Source organism: Haemaphysalis longicornis, unplaced genomic scaffold (assembly GCF_048455015.1).
Source record: "Haemaphysalis longicornis isolate Haplotype H1 unplaced genomic scaffold, Haemaphysalis longicornis Haplotype H1 scaffold_8, whole genome shotgun sequence".
NCBI classification, from domain to species: domain Eukaryota; kingdom Metazoa; phylum Arthropoda; class Arachnida; order Ixodida; family Ixodidae; genus Haemaphysalis; species Haemaphysalis longicornis.
Window position 1 is genome coordinate 155,206,505 of NW_027526445.1, and position 27,080 is coordinate 155,233,584.

General features: G+C 46.9%; 1 protein-coding gene across 3 annotated transcripts in view; it reads right to left on the reverse strand.

Moving 5' to 3' along the window:
- LOC144149439 (neuroglobin-like) overlaps nucleotides 1–27,080 on the reverse strand; it is a 350,592-nt gene that overhangs the window by 198,584 nt on the left and 124,928 nt on the right. The window contains exon 1 of one of the 3 annotated variants that reach the window (XM_077680999.1): nucleotides 22,270–22,739. The exons of the other annotated variants lie outside the window; for them this stretch is intronic. The gene's annotated coding sequence lies outside the window, so the exon portion shown is untranslated. Of the gene's footprint in view, nucleotides 1–22,269; nucleotides 22,740–27,080 lie in introns of those variants that run through there. 3 annotated transcript variants of the gene reach the window in all.

Here is a 27,080-nt window from a genome sequence, read left to right on the forward strand (position 1 = left end):
TAACAACATCACCTTATTACGCGGTTCACGGTAATGTGAAAGAAGCTGCAAAATAGAAATAATAGAAATAACTCAAGCGGGAGAAATCCTAATTATTCTATAAACAGATTAGCGAGGCGAAAGAACACACGAATGAAAACACCCGAAAAAAACGTTCCCGCTACAACTTTTTATGTCACTGAAGGCACAAATCTATCGCCAAGTTACGCGTGTACCTGGGTTACCGAAATAGCGAGGTAATTACTTTGTTAGATGGAAAAGTTTCTGGGAACACGAGTTAAGTTCCGTTTCCACGAAAACAGAACACAGAGAGCGTAACAAGATGTGCTCGAGCGAATTAACCCTTTGCGGCGTGAAACCAAGCTAAAAGTATAAGGGCGCAGCAGATTTCGCACGCAAAAAAGAAACACGGGGGAAAAGGGACGGGAGAACGAAAGTAAGAGAAAACAAGGACTCGCTCATACATCTGCCCGCCAGATACGAGAGAGCGTGCCAGGCGGCGTGAAAAGGGCAAACGTTTCTCGGGAACGCGGGCCTCAAAATCTGGGTCACCATTTCCTCGACTAGCCTCGCGGTGATTCTTTTAGTTGCCCGCAAAAAACTCCGCCGACTGCTCCCTCATTGATTATTGTTTTGCCTCGGGCGCAACAAGCACTGCTTTACTTTGAGCCTCCATTAGCAGCGGCGACGGAGAGCCGGAAAATGCCTTCGCACGCTTACTTTGAAGTCCGCGCCTTTTTCTCGGGGAAGAAGACGAAGAAGATCCCGCTTTCCTGATTTCCTCACCGAGTGATGCGGGCGGATGTAGCGGTCCCTCGAAGTGGAGACGCAACGTAAACCGTAAACGAGGGCACGCGCTCTTATTTTGTTTTGCCATCTTTCGAATTGCGTAATGTCGAGGCTTTCGAGAACTTCGCGCCGTGTATACAGATGTATGACGAGAGCATTTCCGAACGTTTTCTAGAAGGGTGCCGACATAACGGGAACCAAACAAAGCACCGTTGGATGCGGGTAAGAGCTAACGAGGTACGGACAATGTAATTAGAAACGTCAAGGTGACTGTGTTTAATTAAGAGTGTACAAACGTGCTAACAGGAACAGCGCTGAAGGAAACAGTGCGATGAAACAAGTGACGTTGACAGTGCTTGTAATGAAGATATGTAAAATGTATACTACCCGCAGCAAAAACTTGTTACAGCGAAGCTCGGGGGGCAAGAAACTGACTTTGTTGTAAGCGGTATTTTTCCGAAGCGGGTATGTTTAGCTATTTGTGCACTGAAGTGCGGTTCATGTAAAATGTGGAATTAATCTAATATTCAAAAGTGATTTCGTTGGCAAGTTGGCAAGACATCAAGGGGAGGCGAATCCATTGCAGAGTGGCAATAAGGCCCGGTTCAAAGTGCTTACGCGTTTTGGACTTTTTTAGAGGCCTAAGAAAAACACCCCTTCATCACAGGCCTATACTCGAGTCTCACAAATTTAGCTATAGTCGCTGTCCCGAATAGCTATGAGTGGTGCGAAGTAAGCAGTTAACCAGAGGTGGCGTGGGGAGGGAACCAAACTGAAATAAAGACAAAAAAAAATCCCGGGCCATCTCCACTAAGGTGAAACCTGGGGAGGGGCGAATCATGCAGCCAGTGCATTCTTGGCGCCTTGGCATTTTTGCCAATGGACATGAAACCGCTGGCGGGTAGAGGTATACGGGTTCGCTTTAAAAGTCTATCTAGCGCGAGGTCTAAGCGAGTGTCGCGGTGTTTTAGTACCGTGACGACATGAGATCATGATTACGACGACAGGAGACGTCAACAGCACCAGCCCCTAAGGAGCTCCGCCCCTAAAATGACCCCTTTTTTGTATCCACTTCAAAGCTGATGCTACTGGCCTAATGCATTCGCATCCTCTTGAATTAATTTTGGCTCTACAACTGTTCCCACAAAGGTTCCGTTATAGACTACTCGTCATTGCCTACTCGTCCCCTGCTTGGTGGTGAACCACGACCGCACGGCTCTTGGCTGTTCCCCGCGGCGCGGTTTATTGGCCATTTGGATCAAGCTGGTACGAAGGGGTGGGCCCCAATTTGTTCCTTATTTACGAGCTTTAGGCGCCGTATCACGGATCGTTGAGCACCATGACAACGCGGGTTTTATGTTAACGAACCGCTGCAGCCTTTGTTCGCAAACGTAGTAATCTCCTGTGGTGTTCAGCATTCCGCTGTGTTTTTAGCATGTTATCGCATTAACATGCGAATGCTTAGCCGATTGAAACGTCTGCGTAATACCATTCGGCAGATCACCGTTTCTAGCGAAAACAAAAATAAACGAACGCACTGAGCCCGGGAACGGAACCTGCGCCTTTATCCGCTTAGCCACAGCGCGAGTGCACATACGTAGTCTGCATGAGGCAGTTTAAAGTTGCCGCCTTCTAGCGAATGACGTGGTACGAAGATCCCCACTGGGCCTTCTCGATTATTAGTCCCGGATCGTCCCCGGACTGCCCCAGATGCGATCCAGTGCTGGGTTTTCCCATGTATCCCTATAGGACTTCCGGACCGAACACAGTCCTCGGACTGCCCGCGGACCGTCCAGGACTGGTAAGTCGAGGCTCCCCACTACTAGGCGCGCTGTCCGAAATTTTGTTCGCGCTGGAGCATTCGTAAATCGCAGTTTTCGGCGAGAAATACACCATTGTTCGACAGGGATTAGAACCTAGGGTCTATATGCACCGCATGCGCTATGTACTGGTAGAGCGACTTGGTCAATACAACCAGGCGGCAGGTTTAAACGGACGTGTAACTGGAAGAGTGGGCCCAACGGGCACGTCGCTTTCAGTTGTTTGCTTTCAACCGGGTGTGACTTGGTAATAATACTGCGGAATTTAGAAAACAAAAAAGCCTCTGCTCGCGGACAAAAAATAGGAAGAAGAAAAAGGCACGTGATTACCGGTAGTAACGTTGATTGATTGTGGGGTTTAACGCGCCGACGCAACGCAGGCGATGAGGTGTGCCGTAGTGGAGGGCTGCGGATTAATTTGACCACCAGGGGATCTTTAACGTGCGCCGAAATCTCGAACGCACGGGCGTTCTTGCTGTTCGCCTCCATTTCAAAAGCGGCCACCGCGGCCGGCAATCGAACCCGCAGCCTTGGGCTCCGCCCGGTAGTAATGTCATTTCCAGTGTTCGCTTTCCTTGCAGCCTCTAGCTTTTACGGAATGAATTACCCTAGATCGTCATATACTATCGTTACAATTGTTATAAAATATTAAAATTACCACCAGCTGTTCACTACGTTGGTAGTGTTTTATAGCAAGCTTCATGACCAATAGTAAGCCAACGCTGCAGAAAAAGACCGAGGACGCCATGACACTTGTCAGCTGTGAATGCAAAAGCATTGCGTCCAGCTGGAATCCACATGGCGCTGCGCTCCACGCAAAGCTCGGTGCGCAAAACGACAAAATCAAGCCGGTATAACCAGAGGCAGTCTTGGCTTTCCCACCTTACCATGCGTATGCCCCCGCGGTGCTTTTTCGTAGTCTCTTAATTCATGGCATTCGGATTCAATGCTCTCGCATTACAGATTTCTCGGAGCACTTGGGTCTGCTTACGTGCTCCGAAAGTTTATTGATTGATTGATTGATTGATTGATTATGAGGTAACGCGCCAACGCTACACACGCGATGAGGCCCGCCGTAGTGGAGGGCACCGGATTAATTTTGGCCGCCTTTAAGAGATCCACAACGACGTGTTCTAAAGGGGAAAGCCTGGCTGTGCGAATTGTCAGCTTGTAAGTGAGTGAGCGATTTATTGAAATAGAAAGTGGGGAAGTAGGGGACTGTGGATATTTTGAACTCATTTGGGAGTTCACCAGCTTTACTGCTACGTGGCATTTTCGTACCTTTCTCCGTTTTAGTTTCAACACTTTTTGTCGCAAGCTACTTCAGCAACCAGAATGGCGACACGTGCCGCAGCCTCTCCGGAATCCCAGTTGTGCGTGGGTGTGGTTTCCCCGTTCTACTCTCGTGCCATCATGAGTCACGAGGCGCCTACTGGTCTAACTTGTCTTCCACCTCTGGCAACGTGTAGGCAGCGCAGTGGAGATGCACTGGGCTCCTACTGTGGACACCCGAGTTAACTCAAATCTGTTTTTAAAGCGAAAGCTTTTTTAGCGGGACCGACGGCGTCCCGTCAAAAACTAATGCATTTCCCCGTAGACCTGTTGGTCGACCGGAAACCTTTGATAATATCTCTGGACACGTGGCTCGCGAGGCAAACCCGTCTTGCATTCTGTGAAAAAGGTTACTTGGAAATCGCGAAAAAGGAAGGGTTTTAGACAAGACAGCACACGCATCGATCATGAAAAAGCAGTCCAATAGTACGTCTACATCTCATAAACCACGTATAGGCATACATTTATATGCGTTTACTTGGTGCGCGAAAAACCGCCGCATGGGTTCGTTCTTCGTTGCGCCTTTAAAGGTTTGAGGATGAATTGGGCGCACTTTCAGCGAGGGTTCAACACACTTCAACCTTTCGCGCTTCTCTGGACTTTCTTTTGGAAGTAACTATAAATTTTCATTTACTGTTTATAGCGGCGGCCATTTTATGTACCAGACAACTACTACAAGAACGACGGTTTTCGCTCGATGGGGCCCTTAACGCCTTCGCTTCAAACCGCTGTTAAAAAAAACGGTAGAAATTGCGTTGCCGTATTATTCGAACGGACGCCAAAGTACGCGACAGGCGAGAATATACTTTGACTACTGCTCGCCACTGAAACTACGCTACCGATCACGATGCAGACGTGCAGATATGCCTAAAAGCCGTCTTCTTCCTCAAACAACCTACGCTGTAAAAGTAGTCCAAGTCAATTTTCACACGGAACAGATTTTTGAAGGTCACTAAGGGTGGGCGCCGATTTACGGCCGCTACACCTGATCTTTGATAGGGAACAAGACGGGAGCAAATATACGCCAAAAGCGAACGCTTGCAACAGCCTTCCTCGACGCTTAAGTTTTATCGAACCATTTTCTATCCGACAACCTTTTTCTAGCGCTCGATTCTCCGCCGATTCTTCAATAGCTCAATGTTCGTTTTTACAACTCTTTATTGCTCCCTCGTCGCACTCCTGTATAGATAAAACAACGCACAACCGTTTCCCCAGTCCCGCCTTGAAATGAACAAGCAAAGCTTCTTCACCGGCCAGACACTCAAAAAGCGCAGTTCAAGCGAAATCAGAACGGCGACTCTACAGGAGTTACGAGGAGACTTGCAAGCGATAAGGACATCCATTCAGCAAATAGGGAAGCCCAGCGAAGCTGGCTCTCAGGGGGATTTGTTGCTTTCGGGGGTCTAGGTGGCGCGATCTCTACGCAACAGGCTAAGGGCACACAAGATTGGTGGCTAGAGACAATGACCCTTTGTTACAGCGCGGCTACGCCAATCACAGTGCAGGCTCTAGTGGGCCCGCACAGATGGCCGTCGAAGAGCAAGCGGGAGACGCCGTGCTTGTCGATGTATGCATACTCCGTTGATCGCATTGCTTCACTGTGAAATAAACAATGTGGGAAAGCAATCTTTTAAGCACCTACCTTACACGGGCAGTTTTTAAAGGAGCTTCGCTTCTAAACAAAAAATGCATTGCTAGAAAAATATTTATTTTCAGCGACAACATACGCCCTCTTAAACGAAAACATGGAGGCCCTAAGATAATTTATTATTGTTTAAGAGTTTATAACACGAAAGTGTTTTATTCCCGGACACACGAAGATTTCTCATTCGTCATATCCGTCACGGAAGTGACGCCAGTACAACGAAGCAAGCGGCCTGTAAAGGGTGCACCCCTGCACACAGAGTGTTCTTGCGGGGAAGCAACCTTTAATGCTAAAGACTACGTTATACTTAGGGTTGTTCATTTTTGGGTTTTTGTATTTTAACACGAAAGTGTTTTATGCCGGAATACACCAAGATTTCCCTGACGTCATATCCGTCATGGAAATGACGCCAGTAAACCTTTGCCGAAGCGACCCGCCAGCAGGACTTCGCTCGCCGAGCTCACCCACAAGACAGCCGCCGCCCCGCAAATCACGCTCAGCTGCAAATCTCGCTGCACGTTACACTTTCGTGTTTTATCGATTCTTATGACAGAGGAATCAACCACAGTTTTTTTATACGTTGATCAACACACACCGCTCAGCAAATTGTTGCCGCCGGCTGGAAACCCTGGGATCCTCATCATATAAAGCGCTGTAAAACATTAGACGCCGACGCCACACTCAGTTGTGAGAAGACATGGAGATGCGACGGCAGACCCACTGCTCATCGTCCGAGCAGGCAGCCACGGAAGGCGCTTAGACAGAAAGCAGCCTGGGTAGTTGCCGTGCGCTTTTGGTAGGACGCTTCTGTCGCAAGCGGATCGTATACTTTCCAAAAAAGTTTTCCCCAACGCATTTCGCCCCGACGCCTTGACGCCTTCTCTAGGGAGTCTTTGTGCTTCGTTATACCCTTGAGGCGCTCAAAAGGGAACCCGGGCGTGCTAAGAAGACGGGAATCGCCGCGTCTGGTGCCATCCGCTTCTGCGGCGGACGTTGTTAATCCGACCGTTCTCGTTAGTGCGGCGCCACTGATGCGTTCTTCAGACTTTGTTTTTCTTTTTTGCCGGGCTTGAGTGGAGACTTATGGGCGCAGAAAGCTGGGTTTTCCGATTCGACGCCACGCCCGTCACATGAATCTCTATTATGGCTGGCTGCATTCATTTTCCTCGTGATGACTGTTTCTGAACTCATCCTTGTGAATTTGAAAGCGTTCCTATTGTTGGCTGGTCTTGCGCAACGATTCCGCTCTTGGACCTATTAGCACTACTTGTGCACTTTCGGGTCAAACAAACAAACAAACAGTGGTCGTATACGGTAAACAGGTATTGTTATGCAACAATCGCTGAATGAAATGGGCGCACAGATTACATATTCTATAGAGATAAAAGCTTTTTGGTATGTATCTTGAAAGTATTTTTTTGTGTGGAATTGCAAATTTGTTCTTTGAGGGACATGAGATGGCGCTGGCGTCACCACGGGATCAGTGAACCATGGACAATAGACTCACGATCAACCCCGCCTAGATGAGATCCAACACTACGAATGCGGAAGCGTCGTGCGGAAATCAGAAAATATATATGTGAAACCAAATGACGGAGACATTTGCAACATTTTATTATCATAATTCCTTAATTTCTTCATCTTTATTCTCTGTTATGACCCAAAAGGGCTAGCAGCGTTCATAAATGACCAAATGCTTAAATAGATAAAAACCCGCCAGGACAGATGCCTACGCTTTCTTCTTTTATCTCATTGTTTTCTTTGCAGCACATCCCACAGCATCTATAGTTTTATCATCATCATCATCATAATAACAACAATCATAATTATCATAACCATCATAATCATTATAATAAGAATTATGATAAGAACTTATTTTTTCCTTAAAGGCTCCTGCCTGTGTGTTACAAAATTGGGAGGGAAGGCCAACGATGGATTTTATATTACTAAAGCACACATGATTTGTTGATAGTGGAATAAAAAATGCGCTCGCAAATTTGGAAGTGATGTATGGTACTGAGAGAGGGCCTATATGTCAAAACTCTTGCTCAGCGAAACATAAAAAAAGAAACAGTTTTCTATGCAGTATTTTAAGTAACGTTGAAAGGAGAGCGGAATTTCCGGTACATTTCTTCGTCAGCAGCTTGTTTCCATTTCCTTTTTTTTTCTTTTGCACTCTACAGAAATGTCGAACTTGGTACAAGCAGCGCTGGAATAATAAATCGTATAAGTAACCGCACATCTATCCACAAGAATGTCCTTCCTTTTATAGCACAGTCCCCATTGAGAGAGAGAGAGAAACAACTTTCGCTGAGCCCATTTCAGGTGACGCTCGCAGGCGTCAGACGGGGTGGAACCCTAGTCACGAGTCCCATATGAGTCCAATAGCTCCTGGCCCCTGGACGCGAGCTCTTGCTGCGTCGACAGGTCGGGGCTGGACATCAAGATCTCCCATCGCTCGGGTAGGGGGGGAAGGGGAAGAAAGCGACACAATAGCCGAACCCATGTAGCGAAAGGAAAACACGGACTGCTTCTGAAACGAAAATTAGGGAGCTCGGGGCATTCTGGAGTTTCCTTTTACGTATATAATGTAAAAAAAATGAGCGTGCCAAAACTCGTTCTTTTCTCCATGAGCTACAGTTCCGTAGCCTTTGTTTTTTGTTCTTTTGCGTGGGCTTCTTACACACAGCAAAATAAAAGAAATTACTGGCCATTGTGAGCAGAGAGATAATACTACATAAACAGGCCGGATAGCGAAGAAAGCCTGGATAACGAAGAACAGAGAAAATGAGAACAATGAAAAACAGCTTCGGCTGTCTCGCAGGGGGCGATAGGCGACGTGGATACAAGGGACAGTTATGCATTATTCAGTACGGTCCCGCACCGCCTCCCTTCAGTCACAGGGATGGGGTCGAGGGATGAAAAGGAAAGAAGGAAATAAAACAGACGCATGAATAGCGCGAAGATCGCCCACAAAAGTCTGAAAAAGAAAATCCACACGAAAGATTAGTTGCCCGTACGATCCTCGAAAGAATACCCAAGCAGACGAAAACAAATGCCGAAAATCACCAGACATACGATGCTAGACACAGAAGAAAAAAATGCACGCGATGCAGACGACGCAAAAAGCAAACGACACAAATAAAGCAGACGACACAAATAAAGCAGACGGCGAAAAAAAGAGTGTCTGACAGACGAACTACCTCGGGCACGCCAAGAAAAACTCTCTTTTACCGCGGTCAACGCCTGCAATGTCGAAGGGCGAGGAGACGTGCACGCTTGCCTCCCAACAAACAAACAACGGCGCGCATAAATAATTAAAGAAACCAAGCAAGGGAGTGGGCGAAATCTAGGCAGGTGACATTCGGGAACAGACGCGCGACGTTGAAGGCACGACACGACGGGCTGCAATGCAATGCTTGAATAATGCGCCTTCCGAATGCGTTGGCTGATAATAACTTGCTTCTTTGTTTTTTTTTTCCCTCTTGTCTAGGTGGTTGTGTTGTTCACGCGTTAAGCTGATTTGTTTTATACCGCTACGCTGACAGCCCTTTCCCCAGTTTTGTTTGGCGCATTCTAGTGACGGCATAACAAAGGCATTTTCCGCTTCATGGAGACGCACAGATGCAGCTGACGCGAAGGCGGGCGGCGACGAAGTCTTGGCGGGAAGCTTGAACGAGCAGCCACTCACACGAAAAAACAAACGAATAAGAAAGAGGGAACATCTGGCAGATAGCGTTCAGCAGAGCCCCCGTAGTATACGCAATAGGATGAGAGAGACGGAAGGCTAGGGACACTACTAGATCAAGAATTGTGAGGTTTAAAAAGCGCACCGCTGGCATCGACGAACGTCAAACGACAAAAGGAAGGCAGGTGGGATTGAGAACGCGAACGAAAAAGGACGTATGAATGTGGTGTGCTGGGAGAGCGCGGGAAGGAATTGTTCTCTTGGTTTGACGGCATAAGCCCTGCGGAAACACCTGTCCAAGGTTCGTGGAGCTTATATGCAGCGTTTATACTTGTAAACAGGAGCGGTGGCTCACATGGACGTGCATCATTGCAGCTGCGATATATATATATATATATATATATATATATATATATATATATATATATATATATATATATATATATATATATATATATATATATATATATATATATATATATATATATATATATATATATATATATATATATATATATATATATATATATATATATATTGATAGACGGCGTCTCGCAAGAAGGCCTTTATTCTGTCGCCGAGCCCAGACCTTCGTCCGCAGTCGAAGCGAGGGGATGATGATGATCATTTACAGATGACAATGGCGATGGGTGCACGGATATGACTAACCGGGAAATACACCCCTTGGTGTCCACAGCGAAAGCGATGATGATGATGTTGCGTTGCGTTCGGGCATAATGTCCGCAATGACGTCTCTATGATCACAATATATATATATATATATATATATATATATATATATATATATATATATGTGTGTGTGTGTGTGTGTGTGTGTTGAGATAGTTGGGAATTGTGTCGCCGGTACTTCAACCGAGTTCTTGTGTGTGTCAGCGCATGAGAATAAGCTCTTTTAAACCGCCAATTATTTCCTAAATTTCTCCAGAGGGTGTGCAACGCTGTATAGTTATTCGAATTTCAATTCCACTAGTTTCGCCGGCACAATGATTTACAAGTTCGTGATTCGATTTTTCGACGTGACGCAATATTGCGCCAATTTAACGGTTTTCTTCGTCATTCTACAGATTAAAAAAAAGGGCGAGGTGCGCAGAAAAAAACTTTGCTGCAGCCGGTGGTCAATACTTCCCGACTCCTGAGTAATAACCCAGGGATCGATTTTCCTACATTCGTATTTTTGGATGGAAGCTGCTAGCGGCACGCATACGTTAGACCGCTCGGCGGTTGGCCCAGGCTGCGCAAACCTCGGCTATCACTTTATGTCGCGAACACCATTAGCGAAGACGAGGGAAGACTCATGCAGATAATGGTTTTTAAAACGCCGTTGCAGTCGCTGCGGGGACAAAAACAAGAACGTGTGTTTTCTGCAGGCTCGAAACGTTTAACGGGGATATATAAAGAATTTAAATGAACCGACTTATAAAATTAACACGCCAAATTACGTGGATAAAAATCATCGGGCATTCCACATAATGAAGGTGGATGACTAGCGATGCTTTTTAGCGTACGACATAGAGCTCACACACAATTTGTGAGTAAGGTATGAGCAAATTTTATTCCCCGTAAGCGCTGACGGCGGTCACTACTAATTAAGGCCCGTCCATTTTCTGCTGAGCACTCGCCATAAAGGTGGTGTTGTAGCCAGGCATTTGTAAAAATGAGCACAGCCTTAGCCTTCGTCCGTACGCCACTCGGACCACACTATCCTGTATGCTAAGTAGCCTCAATTACAGAAATGCTTTCTCGTCCCAGATTTGCTCCCAGTCCCCAACCCCTGCTTCGAGAAATAGAGGGCTACCCTGGCGAGCACAATTAGTCGAAGTCAAGGAATCTCGTACTAGGGATGCTTTCACGGGGTGAGGCCCATCACAGCAGCCTCTGCTCGACAGATAGAGATTTATGCTCTCTCTCTCTCTCTCTCTCTCTCTCTCTCTCTCTCTCTCTCTCTCTCTCTCTCTCTCTCTCTCTCTCTCTCTCTCTCTCTCTCTCTCTCTCTCTCTCTCTCTCTCTCTCTCTCTCTCTCTCTCTCTCTCTCTCTCTCTCTCTCTCTCTCTCTCTCTCTATGCGCTCGGGGGCATGTGCCGTTGTCGAGCCCAAGCCCCAAGCTTCTTTCGTGACGAAGACGGACTCCCTGGTGTGTCCTGTAACTGCAAGGTCCCTATCGAAATCATGGGCCGTTTGTAACATGAGGATACAAGCTACAAAAACGGGACGTTCATTTCAAAAACGATAGTCTATCTTGGGCTTCATAAACCCGACAATGTTGCGCGTCTTCCTGTCTGTCTGTCTGTCTGTCTGTCTGTCTGTCCGTCTGTCTGTCTGAAAAGATAAATTTATTATCAACAGTGTGTCTGTCCCTGGATTCAGCCGTCCGGCCAAAAGTTACGAAGAATTCTTGAACAAGAACCTTACATGTAGAGCCAAAACCTTTTCGAACCCCTTAATCTGGAAATATACTTCATGTTTGTTTTACATTGTTGCGCAAAAGGAAAACATTAGGCATACCTGAGGCAGACCATCAATGCACAACTGGTGCTGGCAGTGTTCTTTTAATTGAAAATAAATGTGCTTAATATTTGCGACAGCAAATAAAAACTGCGAAATGAAAAGGATATTTGACCCAAATATACAAAAAGAGCTCGCGCGAGCCCGAACCTCGTGGCAGTGTCCCAATTTCAACAGTAATTTCAGTGTCCCAATTTCAACAGTGGCGCGAGCAGCCGAACGCGGGAAAATTGAATTCACTTTAGGAAACATCATCCGTGTTTATCGTGGGACGAGCGAAAGGGAAGGGTAGAGCACGAGAAGTTAGCGGGAAAGAAAAGGAAACCAATGTATGTTCCCTAAAGAATGAAGATAACCTAAATAAAAATGGGAACAATCCTGCAAAAGCTAGGCTATAGCAGGTTAATGCCGATGAGAAAAATAAAAGAACAGGAAGCTAAGGCGCCAAAATCTTTTCGAAGCAAGGCCAGTGGGTTTACAAAAACAAAATAAAATAAAAAGGGGACAGAAGACTATCGTCTTTCAACGACATTTGCAGCAATGTGAGCAGATATCAGGCCAATTTTTTCAACGCCTCTTTACGTTTTAAAATGTCTCGCGCTACGAAGGCACGTGCAGCCTTCTTTCGTTGGAAGATGCGAAAAATAAACTAAACTCTAGCGATATAAGCTTCGCTTTAAAAAAAAGAGTGAAAGAATGATTTACACACCTTTCGGAGCAAGCCGGAAAGTCTGGTGTCATTTTATGAAGTGCTTGCTCCAGTGCGAGAGAGAGAGAGAAAAAAAAGAAAAAAGAAACGTTGCGTGTGGAGACCCTGTGATTCAACAAGCTGCGTCAGGCTGGAAGTCCGGAGTAGAATGTTACAGACGAAAAGAAAAAAAAAGGGGGGTGGGCGGCGTTCGTAGAAATGTTGAAATAATCCCGCACTCACTACGTATTTACTTTAACCCGCTGGAAAGTGTCACGTCGTCTGTATTGGGTAACCAGAACCGACAGAATAGGGAATGAAACAAGTTTCGCTTTGCTTCGGTTTTTGGAGTTTCGTTTACGCTTCAAAGCTCAACGTCAGTTACAGGCACCGACGAACAGTCGCGACACCTTGTCGCAACGCCAGCGAAAAGTGAGAAAGAAATACCAGAAATGGAGAAGGCAGGTGCTAAAACCGGAAATATCGAAATACTCCCGCAGAAACTCGGTATTGCTTCTCCCGGCCGGAAAGTGTCACCATCGTGGGACTTGAGTGGCCGGGACCAACAGAATAGTAAATGAAACAAGTTTCGCTGAACATTCACATAGTTTCGGTTTCTCAGTTTCGCTTATGCTTCCATGCAGAACGCTATAGTACCGGCGCCTGCAAAAAGCTTAAATACCTTGACGCAACGCTGGCGAAAGGAAAGGCCAAAAAAATGAGTGGGCTACGGAAACGCTAAAAACGGAAATGTTGAAACACTCCTACGTGTACTACGAAGCGTTACACCAACGGGAAATGTCACCGCCTTTCGGCTTCACCGCACAGCGACGTATGAAATCGTGAAGGGAAGTTTGGCGCGCCCGCGTGCATCGGCTACGTGCACTATCGATTATGCATCGCCCACGGCGTTCTGTGCGGTCATGCGTGAATACCAACCAAATCGGCTCGCGCAGGCACGCGCCGGTCGCGGCGTATATAGATTTGAAGCTGACGCGCCCTCGGCCGTCTGCCTCTATCGTGGAAGCGCAGCCAATAGGTGTTCGTTCCAATTAGGTTTGGCTCGAAGGACACAAGTAAGCCTTCGCGTGGGCTAAGCTGCAGGTAACGCGCGCGCTAGACGAACGTGGGTAGATTGAAAGAAGGCTTAATTAAGGGCCACCGGCTCAAAGGTCAGCCTCACATAAACACACTGTAATAGAGAAAGCGAAGCACATTCAGAGGCGAACGTTAGACTGTGACGCGGAATTTCAACACGCGAGCGAAACACAGTACTGGCCCCGTAATTAAATGTTGACCTGGAATGCGAGGGGTAGTTTACGGCCCACATATTAAGTTTTCGGGATTGAATAGATTACCGGGGGAGGTAAGACGGGAGAGTACGAAATTAGGTGGCGAACGTCCCACTTTTCAACTGTAACACCTGCTTCTCCACGTCACAAATGCAACTAATTAACGAAACAAATGGAGGCGCAGGTGTTTTCTGCGTTGATCGTGCAAGCGCTGCGGGTATGCCAACTAAAGGCGGATTTTAGTAATGAAAGGACCGCGTCGAAAATTATTATGACGTGACTTGAAAAAAAAAAAACGCAAGCACATGGAAAGTCAGCGCATATGGTGGGTTTCCTTGATATAATAGCTGTACTGTACAGGTAAGAACGCTAAATTTGTGCCCAGTAGCCCACTGAATGTGAACGCCATCTAGGAGGCGCCTGCGGTATGTTACTCAAAACCTTTAATTAGCAAAATACGCACTTGGTTAAGTGCATTTAAAAAATTTTCAAAAGTACTAATGGTGTAGAACCCACATTGCAACTATGCTGTACCTGCCGAATTTTTTTTTACAGTATTCACTAATCCAGATTAAGAGGATGTCTGTACAGCAAGGTGAGGAAACTTTGTGAGCGTTTATAAAAATGTATGTACATTGAAACTGCGTCACCGCTAGAAATTCTGCGCTACCGCTAGAATTTTTCGAAGAGCGGTCAAGTAGTTCCGTGAGCGCAAACTCTAGCGCAACCGGCGATTAATGACCTCCCGAGCTCCCGACCGACCATATTTAAGCAGCGAGTCCCAAATGTGGGCAGTTCCTAATGCCGACTACTTTCCTGATCCGTGTTCCTAGCGCTCAGCGAAAATTTACCGTCAGAAAAAAATAAACAATAAAACCAAGAAAAGCAACAAAATACCGTGACAGAAAGCCGCCCATCCCGTGAAAGCCTGCGCCCTTTTACGTATATTTAACAAGAGGCGGCGCTAACGTACACCACACAGGTACGCTTCCGGGCTCCATTTTGAACGACGTTGGAAGCCTCCAGGGTTCCCCACTAAGCACTCTGTTATTCGCCTGTTCCGCAAGCCCGCGAGAAAACTAACGACGAAAGTAAAGAAGTAGCGGGTAACACACGCCAGGGCAAGGTATCAAAACCGGCAGGGTTCAACTCTGCCAAAAGAACGCACAAACCGCACGGATGTATGGATGTTGAGGGACGCAGAGGGAGAGGGAGAGAGGGAGACCAGGAAGGAAGGAAAAGTGGCGGTCATTACGCAAAGCATTCTCGACGTGATCCGAAACGCTAATTCGCGGCGTCGCAGTCTTTGCCGGACCGCTCCCCTCTTTCGCTTGCAGGGAGGCGTACGCTTACACGCGTACAGACGCACACTCTCGCGCACGGGCACGCTGTTTCCGGTGAAGTGCGTGGGCGCTTTCAACACCCACCAGACTAAAGGCCTCGTCACCGCTCATTGTGACGGCGACGTTGCCCGCAATGAAGTTACTCCAATGAAATCCCCGCCATTGTAGACTATGTACTTTTCTTTCTTCGCAGAAACTCGCAGTCCGGGGAGTAACGTGTGGTTTGGTTTCCGTCGCAGTGATTTCTGGGTCTTTGCTAAACGGGTCGGTGTGGAGCGGGCGGGAAACTTTTCTAACGGTGTTCCGACCAACCCCCGTGGTCCGGTGTGGGAGGTTCTGCGCCCGGCTAATGACAAATATCCCTTTCCACCTCTTTTCCAGCCCCTCACCACTTAATTCCCACCTTTCGTGCGATCCATATTGCTGGCCGACCCTCCAACATACCCTTTCTGTCATCGTCCAGCTCTCGCGTTAGAGGCAACGAAGAGAAATCGAAAAAGGGAACATTGTGACGGAAGCGGAAGTGGTGTGTTTTTAGCGGGCTTCAGCGACTGCGGCTATGCAGTTCAGGTATATCGGGAGGTGGAGTCGGCATCACACGACTCTCTTGACGGCGTCGACACGTGCGCGGGTTAATTGACGCGGGGTTGAGTTTGCCGAGTACGTGGGCGTGATGACGTGAAGCCGTTAGGGCAGCCGGGTCCAAAAAGGTTTATCATTAGGGTCCGCTGGCGAAGACAAGCCAGACGTGTGAGCGTGATTGCAGTAAAAAGAAGTGCGCTGAGACGCGACGACTGAGATCAAGTACAGGCAGAAGGAAAAGTTTCGGGACTACCAAAGCAGAAATTTCGGGTTATTTCTCTGCCCCACGGCAGCCGACGGTATACTGTGTGGTATTTTTACAATACTTTAGTAATTATACGGCATCTGACATTCATACCTGAGTTTGTGGGCATGCTACCAGAAGAGGACCTAAAACTGCCATTTTCGTGGTCCGAAAACTTCGTCTCAAGATTGTACGTACAGGACGAAACGCCGCAGAGCAGTAATGACCATAGAGCAGTTCTTAATTTTAATCTTAAAAAAACTGTCCCGAGGAATAGCGCAGTTAATTACATATGGTGAAAGGGAAGCAGCGGTTCGAGCAAGTTTTGTAACTGCACACAGCGTACTTTCGTAAGGAAACAATCGTTGCCGTAACCAAAACGAGGCTGCCATACTGAGACCAAACGGGCAAAGCGAGACCGTGTGCGAGGCAGCCAACCTACTGCGGTTCACTGCGGTACAACGTTCCCGACGCCCTTAACAAGTGTTCACAGCTCAAGAAGGCTTTCAGAACTTCGCGGGAAACGGAATCAATATTTACGTCTAACGTTCATATCACTCAAATAGGCAAGCATTGCTTAATACCGTAAGAATATTAGATTCGCACATCGTGGTAGCGAATGAAACTGCAAAATGCGCCTGTGCGTTCGACGCAGTTTACTCTCAGCAAGGAGTCTCGGCTCGATGTGTCACCTGCAGCCAATTCCCAGACCTATATATACGCACATGGATAACGCAAAGCACAGCTTACTTCAAAAAAGTACAAAAATATAAGTAGAAGCAGCGCATATATGCCCACATGCCCTACCCTATCCCGAGCCCACTTTATTTTTCATATTATACGACGTCGCAGCGCGGTGCGCCGTACCTTATGCAGCAGACGATTCCTTGGGTGATGCGGCATAAAGTTTTCATGGAGGAGCGTTTGTGCCCTCCGCCCTAAATCTTAATACTCATGAATACAGCACTGCGTTGCACCCGCCCACCGCGCGAAATTCAAAAGAAGTTCTCGGCGAGCAGGTTGAGTTCAACTTTAGGCTACGAGGAAATCGATTTAGGCAAAGTGCGATAGCTCTCGATACGTATCAGGGATACGTCTCATAGCAGTAAAACATATATAGTTGGATTTTAACTTAGTGAATGAGGTAAAGCTTGAAAAAAAAAAGAAGTTGCGAGCTCGCATGTTTATTAACAAAGCGTACATAGAGACATTCCTACTGCCGGGTCATTCACCCTGTCCTATGCTATGTTTCCACGACGAATTGATTTGAACAAACACAAAAGCTTTCGGCCACTTTTGAGCCGTCGTGGTAAAAGTGGTGCACTCGTTCTCTGCACGCCAAGGACGATTAACGAAGAGACAAGAACAAAGCAGAAACAGTTGCGTTCTTGCGGAGGACGCGAGAAATATCCTATAGTTATTTATTACAACAAGAAAAAAAACCATCTAGATATGGAAATTTAAAAAAAAATAGCGAAACCATCTATACTTGCTATCTTTGCAAAAGATATATAATATTTTGAAGGTCACTGGGATTCCTACCCTAGCTTTGAATTTATTTAACACGCATCTGGATCGTTTTAACGTTCGTCTGGTGTTCTTCAGAATGCGGGAAACGTGTACTGAACGCTGACATGTTTGTATTTAGTCTGGAAATACAAGCGTTGCGCCAGTGAAACAGCATGCCCTATAAAAACATTGTGTAAAAAAGTTACTGCTCGGTCTTTGTCACAACCTTCCGCCTGCCATCATTCCATTTTTTCGCCCAGAAATAGGTCATGCGCAAGCGCAGAACTTCAGTACGTACTTGTAAAGTAAGCGGAGTACAAAAGACTTCGTGAATTCCCGGATCGACAGTCACGATCCTGTACTCCGATGTGTTATGAGCTACGTAGGTTACAGTCAACTTTACCTTGTGGGCTATGGTTGGCAGTACCCTTCATCAATGAAGTGCACTCCTTGTTTGTTATTATGGCCGGCATCGCCGGATTCGACGCGTGTGGAGCTTAAAATACAGCAGAGCATGCGGTCCGTCGTTTCCACGACGGAAAATGTGTTTACCACCGCAATCAGACGCCCAGAAGATCGTTGGCCATCCACGGTTGGGACAATTTTAGTATGTTAGTAGCTTGCCACTGCTTCCACAGAAGGTTACCAAGTCATTTTTAGTGGCTAAGCCCCTTCAGGGGCTGGGGCTGTTGGCGTCTCCTGTCGTCGTGGTAATTGTCGCCTCCTGTAGTCACGGTACTAAAACACTGGGAAACTCGTTTTACGCCTCGCGCTAGAGATCTTCGTGCTTCAAAGGCAAGAGACTTTTACAGCAAAGCTGTATACCTCTACCATCCAGCGGTTTCATCTCCGTTGGCAAAAACGGCAAGGCGCAAAGAATACACTTATACACTACACGTTTCGCTCCTCCCAAGGTTTCACGTTAGTGGAAATGGCCCGGGATATTTTTTTTTATTGCTGAACTTGCATCACGTCTCAGTGTACCCAGGTAACAACGTTACCGTTACCAACCGCAGAGGCATCTGTAATAATCTACCCATGCAAGAGCTCCGTATTGACCCTCCGGCAAATCCACCCTGTTCATTCAGATTCTTCCAGCCCGCCGGCCCCAACCGATCAGCGGCGGACAATCAGATAAATCGACCCCTTGCGGGCCCATACAGGCCGCCACTGGCATATACCGAGGGCGGCGGAATAACCGAGCTAATTACCTTCTTCTGCCCATCTCAGCAATTAATTTGATTCTCCCAATGCCCCGTATTTACTCGACCGCGCTGCACACATGGCGAAAATAATTAGAGGGGGCGAAGAAAGACGGGGGCTGGGCTTCCATAGCGTTGACGCGGCAAATTCCGGCGAGCGACAGAGAAATTGCGTTAGAGTTGAGGCAGCGTTAAAAGAGGGGCGCACAACGACTGCTGTCCTGCGTGGACCTTCCTCCACCCATCACTGACGGCAGTACCGCGGAGTGGGCGCACTGTTCCGTTTAAGCAGCAATTATTGGTATTTTCTTCTTATTTCTGGTCCCTAAATACCTATTTCGAGAGTTGCGCGAGGTTTTTGGCGCCGGAATTAAGAGAAATGGGATTCAGTCGGCGCCTAATCGTATTATAACCTCCTCCTCCTCCTGGAGCTGTGTACGAGGCTGCGCTCGTTATATATGGCGCAGTGTACGGTCTAAAAGTGCGCGTTTCTTTCCCGCGCTTTTTTTTCCCGCGTTTTTTTTTTTCCCCAACTGCCCGCCGTTCTCGTTTAAGTCCTTAATAGCGCTCCCTCATTCCAGTGATGAGCTGCTCGCATCGGAGCAATCGCTTTCCCTTTCGCGTATAATCGGCATCGACGATCGGCGGGAAAAAACGCGACGGCGCCATGAAAGAGTAATGCGGTGAAGCCCCTTCGCCTACAGCGCTGCTCCTTCGAACGGAACAAACGGTGGAGCGCTAGCGCATGAAATTATGAGGCCGGCCCCCTGGGCGATTGCAAGTGGCTTAACGGCGGCCGTAGAGGCCATTTATATAGTGGGAGTATAAGCGGCTTTTGAAAATGACTGTATACGTCACCTGCGGTTTAGTAACGGGTTTTAAAGTACCGCGCTACGGTGAGCTTGTGCTCTGTGTTTACTCTACCCGGGCGCTCCTAAAGGCTGTCGGGAATGCGGCGGTCACGTCACCCTCGATATCGTAATTGGTTAACCTGCCGGGACTCGTTAAGAGAGGCGTCGTGGAAAATTTTAGTTGACAGAGACAGCGGCGGACACACGACGGTAGGGGAGCTCCGCTGTCGGGAAAGCTAAATTTGCTTACTTTAGTGCTTGCTTTAAAATAACGGAGGGAGGGTGTATTGAAACATTTTGGCCAAAATTACAGCCTCCTTCTTCGTGATGCTACGGTTATAAATCACGAAACGACAGAAAAAGAAAGAAAGAAAGAAAGAAAGAAAGAAAGAAAGAAAGAAAGAAAGAAAGAAAGAAAGAAAGAAAGAAAGGAACAAAGAAAGAAAGAAAGAAAGAAAGAAAGAAAGAAAGAAAGAAAGAAAGAAAGGAACAAAGAAAGAAGATGCCAATGCAGCTGCAAATGGCCCAGACAGTGTCGGTGCCAGGATATAAGGGGAAAAGTGAAAGTTTTAGAGAACTCATTCATAATAAACGTTGTTTCGAACGCCTAAAATTGAGGTTCACTAGAATAGAAACCCAGGGGAATGCATTTTTTACCTATTAAGAAGAGTTTATCCCGACGTTTCACATCACTGGGCAGATTTAAATTTACGGCATTGTCGTGTCTCTGATTACAGGCTTCCTACAGTGTATCCCACACTGCAAAAAAAAGGATATCCCACCATTCCGACAACGCCCTAACTCAACAGATTTCTGGAGCAATTTGTTTTCGCGCATTTACCAACAACCCTACAACCGCACGCCGGAGTCTGACGTGTAAAGTGAATCAACTTGCGGCAGATGTTCTACAAGAAACGAATGGTAAAGATAGCGCTGAGTGCATTCGAATGTCCGCCAACCACGTCTGCTTGAAAATGATTTATCAATGTTCGGGAAGCTCCTTTAATATCGAACGAACTTTGTTAGGAGAACCAGCGGTCCGAGACAGGCGGACCTCTCGACGTCGTTTCCCGACCGGCCGTCATCTGAAGTGTGAAGGTTGAATTCAATAAGCCTTTCAATAAAGGCGTCTCAGGACTCTAGAAAGTGTCATTCGCAGTGGGAGACGCTGCCGAGGTGCATGCGACGCTGGTAAAGTCCGGTCCAGTCAAGTCGGGATTCCGGACGAAGGGATGCGCAGACGAACCTCGCAGTGGGTGTTATTCAGATCAGCTTTAAGAAACCACGTTTTTTTTTCGAAGTAGTTGACAGGACGCTGGATTTGCAGGATACACGACAGATAATGCGTCTTAGGAAGTTTGGACGCCGATGATACACGTGTACAATAATACAGGCTAGCGGCGGTGGCACTTCACAAATTGACGTGTTTTATGTGAGAGGATTTAAATCAAGATGTCGGTGTCTGCCCAGACGATATATATATATATATATATATATATATATATATATATTGCTGAAAAAAACGCCGAGGCTCTACAGCGATGGAGGTTTCAACCAATCGAGGCATGTTGGACGTCAAGAGGATGCGTCCATTGAGAAGAACTTTTTTCTGGGCTAGTTGTAGACGAGACAGGCGCTATCATTATTACATTACGACATGTTAAAGACTATCCTTTCTAACTCTTCTTGCAGTGAAGCGCAATGTACCGAATGTGCTTCCCTTTTTCATAACATTACATAAAAGGTACCGACTACGTAATAGCTCGCCCGCTTTCTGACTGAAGTACACTGTCGTATGGGCACAGCTTGTCCTCTCTTATAAGTGACGTCGTCGATAAATGCGCAGGACGGTGCGCGGCTACGCGGCAGTGAAATCGATGTCTCAGACGGCTGTAAATGAAACGATACGTGACACTGCCACTTTCAGGAGATTATGTCTCTGCTACAGGACTCCATGTCGCTGGGTGGATGGTCCGACCCTCGATTTCGTGCGTGTAATGACGTGAAGACAAAGGGACTTCGACACGCGCATGGTTTAGAAAGACACTCCCAATGAACACATAAGCTGTACGTTTAAAGCCGTGCAATGACACTTGGAATAAAACCGACCTTTGCGTCGGTGCGTGACACAAAGACACAAAAGGACAATCTGCTACAGTGTGGATTTTTACATTCGTTTTTTTACATGTACTGTGAACTACACCAAGCCAGAAAAACAGATCCCTTTAAATGGTATACGATTTAATGGTATTACTAGGCTTCTACGCTCGTTACATATTTTCATCTTAATGTCATTTCAGCTGAACCATCGTACTTTCAACGTTATTTTAACTCATTGACAGTGCGGCTCTTGGGCGGGTACGGCTCGTCGGGATCTAACCTCACACAAATTTCGTCTACGAGCTGAGTCAAAGAGACAAAATGAGTCGAAAAAGAGGCAGGGCCTTAGGCGAATCAAACCCTTCCTCCATTGCTGAATAGAAATTTGGGACCCCTTGCTGCGTTAACTCCATTCTGCGATATAGGTAATGCACTAAACTAAGACAACAATCAACTTTGAAAACCTGAAGCCAACCAACTATGCAGCTCGCGTCCTTTAACGACTGAAACAGCTGACACATGTTCAAGCAGACTTCCGCAGTGCACGAAAGAGGGACAAGTTACAGCTTCAAACAGCAGCGGTCATTCTACGGTACACCTTCGTCTAGACGTCACGGCGTCGTGTCAAGAATAAAGAAATTGCGCGTCACATCTGCCTCACCTGACGACGTTCATTCCACGGTCGCATCGAGGCACGTCAGGACATCCGCAACACCACTCGCCGTCGCTCGATTCCACTGACAACTTTGCGAAGAGGTGGCAGTGGGGGTCGACACTGACGCAGCCAAGTCGCTCGGCGCTGAAGCAGCAGTGGCTATTCCTGGCACTGCATTCCCATCTCCGAGTGGTTCCCGCGTAACTCGCGACCTTCGTTCCTGCCATAACTTCTCCAACCTTAGCACACCGGCGGCGACGGCGGTAGCCACCGCGCCGCCGAACGCGACAGGGGGTTCCGAAGCCTCAGCTCTCTCAGTCTCAAGACCGGGGGAAATCTCGGGGGAGTTAGGATCCGGTGCGAGCGGACCGGCGCCAACTGCGAACCGCGGGATTCGACGTCCCGCGTCCAACTGGCGTCCGAGCCAGCTGCCGCCGCGTTCAAACCGGCCGGCCACTGAGGAGTTCGGATCAGCGGAAACGGAGAAAAAGAAAGAAACGACGCACGGAGGTCGAAAGCAGCGTCGCCGCGCGGTGGTGGGCGGCAACAAACGACAGGGAGCAAAAAAAAAAAAAAAAAAATCGCGGCGCGTGGCGTCAGCGGCCGCTGCTAGGGTTCGCGAGGGGGCGCTCTAGTCGCCGCCGCGCGCGAGCGCGAGCGCGGGAAACGGCCAGCTGGGAAACTTGCAACCGTGGCACGCGACGATTCTGGTCACGTGATAAGCACGAGGTGCGGCACCTGGCTCGCACCTGGTAGGTGGTGTGCTGGTAAAATTGACATTGCGTATTGTCGGCAAAATATTCGCTTCCGAGTTTTAAAAAGGTATTCTTGAGTTTGAAAAAACAGTAATCTTTAAGAGCAGGAACCAAACCACGAGGGAACTTGTTGAAGCTGCAAGGACTGAAAGCAGTGGTGATAACTGCGTCAGCATGCCTCCGATAGCTGTCACTCAAAAGTAAATCGCATTCTCGAGGCCAGGGAAAAGCGGATGTGGCGATAAATAGAGTGATGCCATAATGGTTTGACAGGTTAGGTAACTTCTCCTCTCTCTTCCGTGCGCGCTTGTTGTATCTTGCCATGTAAGGGGTCTATTTATTTTCCGCAACTTGCAATAAAGCGATCAATTGACAGTCATAGCTCGCGGTGTGTTTCTGTCCGCCCTTCGTCGAAATGTGCGCTGTTTCTTCTTTTGTATCTCATCACCTAGCCAAACATGGTATAACCCTTTTAGATTATACTCACTTCGCCTTTCATACCACAACTCGCGACGAGCAACACATTTGGCGCTTTAGAGGAAATTTGGGCCAAATTTGTAGGACGAACACTTGTGTACCTTCTTTTTTCTGCCACCTTTGAACAAACAAAATTGTAAAAAATTATGTTGGGGGGAACAGTCCTAGAATATAAGCTCGACTGCTGGATTTCCGAGCTCATCACTTCAGAGTCACGAAGATGGGTCGAACATTTGTCCTTCCTGTTCATGTCTCTGTGCCGGGGAGATGTTCCAGAGGGAGCCGGGGCGGTTTGGCAAACTTTTTTGCTAACTAGGCTACCAAGCTATGCGCATGTACAGCATTTCCGCAAAGTGTGAATGGCACTGCGGTCGAACCGTTACTTGCGCCCAAGGGCGAAAGGTGAAATTGAGGGTGCGGAGATCCCCGCTGCAATTTCGTAACAACCACAGCTATGAATTGTACACCCAGCGAGAGAGAGAAGAGATGGAGAGAGAAACGAGGGAGATGGAGATAGAGAAAGGGAAGGAGGGAGAGATAGGGAGACAGAGGAGAGGCGTAGACAGGGGGGAGAGAGAGGAGCGCTAGAGAGAGAGAGAGAGAGAGGAGTGAGAGGGAGAGTCGATAGGGATGGGATAGAGAAAACGAGAGCGGAGAGAAAGAGAGAGATGACAGCTGGGAGAAAGAGGGGGGAGAGGATATAGATAGATAGAGAGAGGGGAGAGCTAGAGATAGAGAAATAGAGGGAGGAGAGAGAAAGAGGGGGAGACAGAGGGGGATATAGAAAGAGAGACATGGCAGAAAGCGAGAGAGACAAAGAGCGAGGGTAGAGAGATAGACGAGGAGGGAAGCGATATATATATACACACACACACACACACACACACACACACATATATATATATATATATATATATATATATATATATATATATATATATATATATATATATATATATATATATATATATATATAAATATATATATATATATATATATATATATATATATATATATATATATATATATATATATATATATTTAATGAACACTGAAGACTTTAGTTCCACTAACGGCGAGGCTTGCGACTTATGATGGGGGTGAACACAGTGAAGTCGGATACGATATAAAAGTTATCCGCAGGAAACGGTCACAAAACTTTGACGCAGAACTGACAAAAAATCCTCAAGCATCTTTTTTGTCGATGCAATTCTGGTTGGGGAATCGGCCGTTGTTTATTTTCAGCTTCAAAACGTGGGTAAGCAAGCCCTGGTATTCGTAGGAGGCTGTTTCAACGTAACGCAATGTAACCTAGCAAATCTAAACCAAATCTGAAACTAATCTCAATCTAGTTTAACCTGATATGACCGAACTTAACCATAAATGTTTTACTGATTTGCTGTTTCAAGTGATAACAACGCCATCAATCAACGCGGGCCTACGCTAATTCGAAATCGTGCAATAGTTCAATCGTTGCTGTTTTTTTTAATAAATCATCAAGGATCGCTCGTAAACCCTTTTTCATTTTCGAAAGATTTTTTCACGCTGAGGGCGGTTCTGCGCATGCCCAGTTTGATCACCCTCTCGACCACGCGAAACAAATCGGCCGTAGCATAGCCAAGTAATAAAATGGCTGTCGACGAGACGAAGGATTTTAAATGCACCGCGTGAAAACGAGGGTTTTGTAACAAGAGAACACTCGTTGATCGGCCGTGCCCGTCACTAAAGTGCACTTGATATGCGAAGTTTTAAAATTTCATTTTGTTTTCAATTTTGGGGGTTTTACACGCTGGAGCAACACTTGCGCCATCAGGCGCGCCGTAGCGAAGGAACCCTTGTTGATTTTGACAACCTTCGGATCTAACGTGCGTAAAAAAACTCGATACGCTGGCGTTTTCTCATTTACCCTCTCATTGAAAGGCAGCCACCGCGGCCGGGATCGAATCCGCGTTGTTACGATTCAGCGCGCCGCTGCCCTGTTCTCGCCAACTGCAAGTTTTGTGCAGTGCTCCCGTGCTTTGCGGCAGAGCCTGCCTTCCTCGGACAAGGTAGTGCACACCGGACTCGCTGGCGGCGACTCAAGCCGTTGCAGCTACAAAATACAAAGACAAACTTCATGCAGAGACATGCACCTCAGAAGTGGACGACACCATCCGATATCTCCTCTCCTACCCTTCCTCAAGCTCAACGTGCGCCGCTACTGCCAGCTCTCACTAACCCGGGAAAGAGTGTTTGTGTGTCTGTACTATTTTTGTTCCGCGTGCAAAGCACTAGGAAAGCTGTTCGACCGAGCGCAGAACGCCTCTTTTGACAGCATCTGATCCCGTTGTCGCTGTTCGAGCCATGGTGTAAGCTCGCCCGGAAGGGTGAAGTTCCTGTATCATCGCTGATAATCTCTCGCCATGCAGTAAGCCAGTTAGGTTTTGCCTTCGGTTTTTTGTCATCAACTCGAAGGCAGAAACTTTTGCTGCCCGCTCATTCACCACGCTACCACTACATGACGGAGGCGACGGATCCCGGTTCGGGGACGCCTTCCGGAATGTAAGAGCGTCTTTTCGCTCAGCAGCCCGACGCCTAAGCTACTGACTCTGAGCCGATTTTTTTTCATCTTTGCGGATTTTTCCACCTTTCCATTAATTACACGTGTCTTGCTTTGTAGCTGGTTTCCTTATCTCTTCCGTGCATTCTTGCAAAGCATGCTCGGGTTACTGATTTCCCGCAGCTGTTGTGGCAAGACCTTACAGGTGCTCCTTCGCACTTTTGATTAAACGCCCAGTAGGAACTTTTATGCGTCAACATCAATAGGCCTGAGTTGTGAGTTCAGTGATACCCTATGCCCCACTTCGCAGAACGTATCTGCTCCGTTGAACACAGAATTCTCTCCCTTCTTAATTCTCACCCCCAGCATTTCGCTGTGGCAAAACTTCTGAATATATTCTTGGATAGATTCTCTGGATATATATAAACTTCTGGGATCAGAAATGATATTTAAATAAAATTATGACTAAATCGAACTTAACATATATAAAGTGCGTGCGCAGCAAACTAGCTTCGCCTAAGCTACTGACTCTGAGCCGATTTTTTTTTTCATCTTTGCGGATTTTTCCACCTTTCCATTAATTCCACCTTTCCAACTTTCCCCCACTCATGTTTCGTTGCGCATAGATCATTCTTGCAAAGTTGGTATCCCGAAATGCCGCACTGTATCATATTCAAATTCGTTTATTCCTAGAACTACAGCGGAGTGGAATCGCTTGCCACCAGCCCTAATGCTTACTGACAACATTCACCAGTTTAGAAAAAAAGTGTCTGATTACTTCACTTCTGTCTAGTTTGCGGCCTTTTTTGCCAGTGTTTATTTTTCTTTCAATTTGATATTTTTGTTGGCATGCAATAGTCAATGTTAGTTTTATTAGTTTTATATGCTAGAGGCAACACCTGTGCTGATTTGTGTAATGTCTTTGCATATACCTGCGCACTGCTGCATACTTATTGGTTTAGTGTTTGTGTATTGTTTCATTTGTTCACAATGTCTGTACAATTCGACCACCCAGATGTACCACTCCCCTCATTAATGCCCTCTAG